The sequence below is a fragment of the Rana temporaria genome, chromosome 4 (assembly GCF_905171775.1).
Source record: "Rana temporaria chromosome 4, aRanTem1.1, whole genome shotgun sequence".
Lineage (NCBI taxonomy): Eukaryota > Metazoa > Chordata > Amphibia > Anura > Ranidae > Rana > Rana temporaria.
The window spans coordinates 91,244,907-91,253,907 of record NC_053492.1 but is presented as its reverse complement, the minus strand read 5'-3'; the positions used below and the strand labels follow the sequence as shown (position 1 = coordinate 91,253,907).

The 9,001-nt window shown below is 42.3% G+C and overlaps 1 pseudogene; it reads right to left on the bottom strand.

Moving 5' to 3' along the window:
- Positions 1 to 5,271: 5,271 nt before the first annotated feature.
- On the bottom strand, positions 5,272 to 5,363 carry LOC120938717 (annotated as a pseudogene).
- Between the last annotated feature and the right edge of the window lie 3,638 nt (positions 5,364 to 9,001).

Sequence of the window (9,001 nt, the reverse complement as noted above, 5' to 3'; positions counted from 1 at the left end):
CGGTGTTGATTCACCAACTATTTACAGCCAGTATTGCTGCTACTGTACTTACCTACAGTGGATGCAGTTTAATATTGCAATATTGTCACTCAAGGTCTTTGATTACCTTGTCACTAGGCCTGTAGTGGATCTGCCACATAGGCGGTCCTCTCATTGGCGCTACACTTTACTTTTCACGTTGTTCACAATTATCCTTTTGTTGTGTTGGCTGCCTATAGTTTTGTTTTGTTTTGGTTTAGCGCATATATTTATATTATTATTATTATACTTTTCTATTTTCCCTCAAAGAACCTTGACAGGACTTATTTCAAGACTAATGCCACGTACACACGACAGTTTTTCATGACGAGAAAAATTAAATTTTTTAAATTGGTCGTGAAAAATGGTTGTGTGCAGGCTCCAGAGCATTTTTCTCGACGTTTTTCTCATCGTAAAAACGGTTGTGTGTAGGCTTTAACGACAGGGAAAAACGCACATGCTGAGAAGCAAATTATGAGAAGGGAAATTTGCATAATCAGCCTAAAGGGTGGCGCCATTTGAATGGAACTTCCCCTTTATAGTGCCGTCTTATGTACGCGACATAAGTATTAAAAGGTATTCAGAGAAAACATGTAAACACTTTTTTAATGCCTGCATACATGTTTGCTACAGAGAGTGGAATCTATTGCAATGTGTTGGGGAAGAGATTTTTATAGAATGCCTGACCTCTTAAAAAGTTTTTTTTTTTTTATTAGAACACAGGGCTCAAAGCTAGATGTTTTCAGTACACTCTGTGTAAATAAATATACACAGTGGAACAGGATACAGAAATACATTTCCTGCAATTTTGCCCTTCAATCCTTTCACTCAACAGTATTCAATTAAATATAGAAAAGTTACTGGAGAATAATCCTAGTTCTGTTGCAACTTTAACATCTTGTGGTGAATTATGTAATACCGGCGTTAGATTCTCTCTGGCCAGAGAGAATTATCAGTGGTCAGAATGTCATTCATGTTCCTGCTTACCGTACAACAGGACATCACTGTGCAGGGTGACAACACCATCGGCAAACTTGTGCTGTCAACCTGCAGAGTTAGGCCCCGTACACACGAGAGGATCGATCCGCTGAAATTGATCCGCGGATCGGTTTCAGCGGATATTTATCCACGGATATATTTCGGGCCGACCAATTTCCAGCGGATAAAAATTTCTTAGCATGCTAAGAAATCTATCCGCTGGAATCGGCTCCAGCGGATCGATCCGTTGGTCTGTACAGACTCACCGGATCGATCCGTCCGAACCCATCCCTCGCATGCGTCGTAATGATTCGACGCATGCGTAGAATTCCTTATATAACACCGTCGCGCACGTCGCCGCGTCATCATCGCGGTGACGGCACGACACGTCATCGCGATGATAATTTGGCGCGGATTTTGATCCGATGGTGTGTACACTCCATCGGATCAAAATCCTCAGAGGATTTATCCGAGTAAACAGTCCGGAGGACCGTATCCGCGGATAAATCCTATCGTGTGTACTAGGCATAAGTGCCTTGAACCGGCAATATCATCAACTATGAAATATAGGAATATAGGATTACATTTACTTTTAATAGTAATGCATCTTTAACACACTCAATTTTACAGTTTTCTTATAGCTGTACTTTAGCTGAGTTACTATGACCACCTAAGGCAGGGGTGACCAACCAGTGGTCCCTGAAGGCCTCTGATGTGGCCCGCGACCTTCTGCTCTGGAATAGTGGGTTGACATAAGCTGATGCTTCATGTATAGCCCCAACTACTGTCACAGGTGTCGTGATACCAAATGCACTTTGCCTGGGACAGCAACAGCTGGCGATACCTGAATAGAAGACTGTTATTAAAGGTACGTTTAATACTAAAATCAGTGTATATATGGACATATCTGTTCTGCAGTGGTTACTGTACTGCTTTCAAACTGATTCACAGTTGCAGTGCAGAACACCTGCGGTGACCTGCACTGAGCCATAGACTTCTGTTATTACCTATGGGTTGGTGCGCTTGAGAAGTGCACCACACCTGCAAGATATAATAGAAGTCTATGGCAAAGTGCAGCTAACCGAAAGAAAGCCACAGGTGCACTAGGTTGCACCCTCGGTGTGGGTATATCAAAGCGCATCAGTGTGAAAGCAGCCTTAGGCCCCTTTGACACGATCAGTGTAACCCAATAGGACCCTTCGTTCACTTCTATTGAGCCACAGATGTAAACGGACTTGTGGTCATTTACACACACCTACCTCTAATTTGATCCACAAAAAAAAACAGAAGGGGGGATCCGTCCCCTTCCATCTGGGAAGATCGGATTGGAGGGCCATTAGAGTAGAGTGGGCTGTGCCCCTGTCTGCTCTGCATATGCAGAGTGGACATGGGCCTGTCATCTGCCTGCTCTGTTCATTGTGGCCCACGACCAATTACCAAGTCACGTCAGTGGCCTTCACCCTTCAAAAGGTTGGGCACCCCTGGCCTAGGGGAATGGCCCTAGACAGGCAAGATAACACAATGGTGGATACAAAAAACCTAAACGAGGCCAGCGAGACTTTTACACTGCTAATTTCAGGCAACTTTCCTGAGAAAACCTAACGGTGTAAATAAGGGTAAGGGTTTCCTTAAATTTAGGAATCTTTACTTTGATAATCTTTGTTATCAACTTCTATGTTTCTCCCTGCATCTTGGAAGCTTTGTGCTACAGCTAGGCTTAGCGTTATGTATTATTTTTTTATAAATTGTATTTTTATTAAATTTTCAAAAAACAAAAATATAAAAATAAAAACAAATAAAATACAAACAGAAAATAGATGCCAAACATGTAGTACTTGCTTATAAGAATGCTAATTGAAAAGGCATATAACAGGTGTTAAAACCATAGATATATTGCTACAATGCTACAAAATTCGTAAGAGCAAAATAATTCAACTGTATAGACCAGGGAGGTTGGAAAGGGGGCAGTGTTATGTATTCTAAGTTAAGTATTTATGTTGTTATTATGCAACAAAGTGTATATATTTGTGATTATTAATAATTTTGTTAGTTCGGGTTGATTATTTGCATTTAATCTCATTGCGAATGGTTCTCTGGATCATTCATGCATTTAACACATAATCTGCATAACCTTGGTTTGCACAATTCTCTAGTTTCAGACCTTATCTAGTAGTGTTCATAGTGCTTATTATTTAAACAACCTAAGCAATTGTTACATGTAAAATGTTTTGAGTGTATTAAATAGATGTGTGCTGTATTTATCTTAATCAGGAAGAAAATCTCTCTCTGAATGGCAACCGCTGGTTTTCAGGAAAAGACTTTGTGACAGCATGGGTACTGTGAATCGAAATCTTTAAGATGAGAGGCCATGCCTAAATTCTTGCTCAGATTGGTAGATTTATACTCTAAAACTGCACACAGGGTCAGTCAATGAAGTTTATAAATAGTTGACTTAATACATTTTTTTCTTGTCACTTATACACCTACTGTATTTAGATGTAACACGCCTCATTGTCATTAATACACCCTATTGTCATTACCTAATTTTCTTTTCTTGGTCTGTGTTGTTCTTGGAGATTTTTCCTTGCTTCCTGCCTGTTAAAACCTATTCAGTCGAACAGGAAGTGAGTAAAAAATCTCCCACATGGCAGTAAAACCTCACATTAAGGCTTCCCTACTCTAGTCAAAGCAAAGGTTATAAAAATTTGTTCTGCCAGACACGTTAAGAGCTTTTTCACTTTCCCTAGCCCTTTACAATTGTTTCTTAAGCTTCCACATAGGTTCCTGTGCAAGGGGAAGCTTCCAGTGGCCTCTCTTACATGGAAGCATCGAGAAGTATACAGATTTTAAGTATATTCCTCAAAAATTGCCAAAAAAACAACAAAGGCAGTGTTAGGAGCATGGCATATGCTCCTACTGTCTCTCCCCACAGCCACCGCTCAAGCACTTTTCCTTCCTCTGCCGAAGCATCGGTGGTTGCCAAGCAATGGGCTTTAAACTGATAGAAATGGCCCTGTGCTCTCACTGGGCGGTAGCAGGAGGTCTTCTCCTTGCTAGTCAGCTACTTGACATTGACTGTTTCCTCTGATTGACTTTGGTGCTATAGCACTAAATGTGAGCAACGCAGACCCATGGCTATGGGCTTGAATTCTACTCTTGCTGACCCCTTCACTTGGATAATGGATTACACACTATGATTGCTATCAGCCCTGATCTTTGTTTGGGTAACATAGTTCTCGGCTTACCACCTTCCCTAACCCTTTTTCTAGCCAATGGCGTGCAAAACACACCCAAAAACTCCTCCATAAAGAGTGAAACACAAAAACGTGCAACAGGTGCTACGTCAAGTGGTCCTCCTGTGAGGAAGGACCTGACCCTGATCCCCCAGGGCGTTAGGCTCCAGACGGGGACTGAGGTACTCAAGTGGTCCGTGCAACCGAAGCCGACACGGACCCTATTCCTTGGAGGGTCTGCCGAAACAGAACCCTCCCAGTACTAGGTGGGGCTCCCCCGAAGGGAGACCCCATGAGAGCAGGCGAACTAAGCCAGAAGGCCATGTCCACCCACTCCCAAGATGTTCAGGTCTGGCCCGAGGACCGGCACCCTACTAATCACACAGTGAACACAGAATACATAAAGTGACAACACAGGTGTAAATAAAAAGAAAGTGGGGGAGAAGAAAGATGAGGGAGAGAGAAAAGTGACCATCTTGCAGTACGATGGCTGGCCCTCCAGCCAGGAATCAAAAATTCCTCTGGTCCTAGTCAAAAGGCCCGGCCCTAGAGGCAGGTGTAAAAAAGGTGGTATGGTGACGTGACCAGGGTGCCTAAAAGCAAAAGTGCTGGTAAAAACACTAGTGAAGTTTCGGAACCCTTGGACTCCCACTCCAGGGGCACATTACCATAGGCTTTTCAACGAGCCCTGACCAACAGCCCGGACAGTCACAGCCCCCTCCTCTACCAGGAAGGAACGAGAGCTCCGGAAGCTCAGGGAAAAAGCCTGAGCATACAAGCCTCCCCCATCGCCTCTTTCTCTCCCTACCTAATTATATTCGAGAGGTACTTGCTGATTCTACTCCCCCCCTAACAGTAGGGTGGGGCCAACGCTCCCTCTCGAAAAACTGGCAGGGTTAGAAACCGCATCAAATCCAGGCCAGAAGGCCAGGGATCCCGGCCCTTCAGCTTCGACCGCATGTTTCTCCGTCCCAATCAGAAGGCTTCCACCTCCACGCCAGCAGGTTCTGCATCTGCCACCGCAATCCCTTTCCACCTCGCCGTGTACTCAGGACAGTTAGCATAGTGCCCCCTACTAGCAACTGATAAGAACAGATACTACACTTGATCTTAGCCAAAGGGCCGAGAAGTGACCTTCCCTAACCCTGGCCTGGATAATAGGCTACTCTCTGAAAGAGAAAAAAATATAGTGCTAGAAGGTTTGTAAACTTTCTTCCTGCAATATCATCACCACAGATAGGGAGACACATTATAAATCACTTAGTAACATTTCATATTTCAATTAAGTTATAACTCAAACTGTATATAGTTTTCCCCAAAAAATAATAATCATTTTTTAAGTAAAAATGTGGAAAAACTCAAACTATCATTAAGGCCGGGTAGTCTTGTCGTCTTTAGCTCCCAGGTCCACCTGGTCTCATGTTGAAATAGTAGGCGGTCATAATAAACCCCTCTGCTGTTGTTAGGAACTACTTCCACTACCCAGCAACTCAAACATCTTGGGTCCCTATTGTGTTGCGGGCAAACATGACGGGCAATGGGGGCTTTTAGATGATATTGTGAAATCTCATAAATATAGCCCTGTATGCATCCCAATACTGTAGCTTGAACATGTATTTGTACTTGTGCACGTAGCTGTGTGCAGAGCGTACATCCAGAATGTGTAGTGTTAATATGTGGTCACACCCCTTTAGCACCTGGTAGTTCAAATACATGTACAAGCTATTGGGATTTGAGCACAGGTATATCTTTTCTCTGTTGTAACGCTCTCCCACACCTTGGGTTTTTATGCCGCATGTTGGCATGGTGTGATCCAAAGCATTTGCAGTGGCAAGGCAGTGTAGGACTGGCCAGAAGAGGGATTACTTTGACGCAGTTGGTCAGCTTAAACATGTATTGCAAGATATTTGAACTAAATATCCCTGTTTTTCATTGCATAGTTTGCTGGGAAGGCTGTAGCAGTGTGTACAGGGTCCACCCAGAATTTGTAGTGTTTATATGTGTTCACACCCCTTTAGCACCTGATAGTTCAAATACATGTACAAGCTATTGGGATTTTAGCACATTTATATATATTCTCTCTTAAAGTGGACCACCCTATCCCCTTCTATCATATAGGAACAATAATCACATTATTCCACAGCTACTCATTCCAATGTTCCTATGTCGTACTGGGGGCTTCCACTGAAGGTCGATATGCACCAAGAGATCGTTTAGTAAATTAGCCTTCCCGTAAACAATTTTTGTATAATTTGAAAAAAAAATACTCACTGTTGGGTCTACTCTGCGATTGCCACCCACCCTGAAACGTGCCTGGATAATGGATTGCTCTCTGATTGCCGCCTGCCCTAACCTTATTTAAATCATGAATACGACACAAACTGCTGCCTGCTCAGACTCTTGTTGGAATAATAGACTTTCCTTCTACCTGCTGCCGGGCTGCCAGCCAGTCCTGTCCTGGCAGCCAGTTTTAAACTAAAACCTCTAAGTAGTTCAAACAGATTAGCTATACTTTTTTTTGCCGTCAGGTTTAAAAGTGTGCTGGAGACCCAATAATTTACTAAACATACACACAGAGAATGTGTCAGGGTCCCATCCACGTGCATACATCCATCTGCAGCTTTTTTTACCTACAGAATGCCTGTTAAAGGGGTTGTAAAGGTAATTTTTTTTCCAAATAGCTTTCTTTACCTTAGTGCAGTCCTCCTTCACTTACCTCATCCTTCGATTTTAAATGTCCTTATTTCTTCTGAGAAATCCTCACTTCCTGTTCTTCTGTCTGTAACTCCATGCAGTAATTCAAGGGTTTCTCTCTGGTGAGAAGTATCGTGCTCGCCCCCTCCCTTGGACTACAGGAGAGTCAGGACACTCTCTATGTTGCAGATAGAGAAAGGAGCTGTGTGTTAGTGGGCGTCCTGACTCTCCTGTAGTCCAAGGGAGGGGGCGAGCACGACACTCCACACCAGGGAGAAAGCCTCGCATTGCTGTGTGGAGTTACAGACAGAAGAACAGGAAGTGAGGATTTCTCAGAAGAAATAAGGAAATTTAAAAGCAAAATCGAAGGATGAGGTAAGTGAAGGAGGACTGCACTAAGGTAAAGGAAGCTATTTAGAAAAAAATAAATCACCTTTACAACCCCTTTACCACTATTTATAATGCATAGCCAGGTTTGTTCTGCTGTCAAACTGTTTTGTGTATAGCCTGTCGTTGACAGTAATCACAGATGTCTGGTTGCTGCATATTTTCTCTCTTGTACTATGAGAATAATCCATATTATTTAAACATGATTTATTAATTCCTTCCTCACAATTCATGAGATAAAGTAAGCATTGTTTATACAATTAGTAGATTAACATAAAATATGAGCAATATTTACTAGTTATTACGGTCTAGAATAGATCATTGTGAGAGTGATGTTGTTCAGAGAAACCTTTTGAATGGAATCCTATTCAGTTTCACACATTTACAGTAATCTTCATTAGCAGCTATGAAAATAAATAAGTCATTAAGAAACAATGAGCATGCTTATCCACTGCATGTGAAAAGGAGTCTGATTCTGGTAATATGCAGAAGCACAGTGTAAGAATAAGTAATTGAGTGCAGTGTTAATCACAAGTCACTCTGTGGTTTTTAGTTCTAATAAGTTCCAGATATTTTTTCAGATATTTATGTCATTACTACTTATAAAGGCCACTAAAGTCAATAGGCAGCTCTAGAACCAAGGTACAAAGTTCAATAACCCATATCAACTGATCAGAAATCAACCTAATCCAAAAAGAACAGTTGGCTACTGTTGGTACTGTGCTTTGAAGCTTAAGCAGGCCATAGGTGAGTCAGTTTTTTTTTATTTTTTGCCTTTCTCGCAATCAACTGTGGGTATAGTATAGGATAGGATTTCTATTTGTGTGTGTGTGTGTGTGTGTGTGTGTGTGTGTGTTTTATATGTTGGTTGAACTCGAAGAACTAGCATCTTTCTTCAACCAGATTAACTACGTAACCAGCGGGTTGACTAAATATTTATCCAAATTCACCACCCATACATTCTAAGTGGATGTGGGAATCCTCTCTGCTGTGTCTCTGTATTCTGACAGCAGCGAGACTTCCTTGCTGTCAGAATACACTGATCAGCACTGCACTCTATAGCCAGCAGTGCTGATCAAGCAGACATTTTCCAACAGGGTGGTTGAACAGAAGTTGATCAGTAGATCAACTTCTGTTCAGCCACAGTGGCCATACATGGTTTGAAATTCTGCTGGTCCCTGCTGAACTGGCCAAGTTTCAAAAACATAGAAAAGTTTATAGCAGAAAAAGACTGAGTAGTCCAACGAGACTATTGGCTGAGGAAGTCCTAAACCACGGACGATACATGGGGGGCTTAGTGATGTCAAGACAGCCACCCACCTGGTTCTTTATGTGTATTTTACATGACTTAAATCTGTGCACTGGGACACAGTGCTGCGCTTGTGAGTAGTTCATCTTTTTAATAAATTAGTGTTGTTTATGCAAATGGAGAGCACTATGCTTTTTGTTTGCATCTTTACATGACCCAGTGTATACACACAAGTGAGTTTGGAGGCCATTAATTGACTGAGGATTGAGGAGCCTGAGTGAAGGACCTTGATTAAAGACACCTCTCATCGTTACAATTACCCTAGTTAACCACTTAAGACCCGGACCAAAATGCAGCTAAAGGACCAGGCCAGCTTTTGTGATTCTGCACTGCGTCGCTTTAACAGACGATTGCGCAGTCGTGCGATGTGGCTTCCAAACAA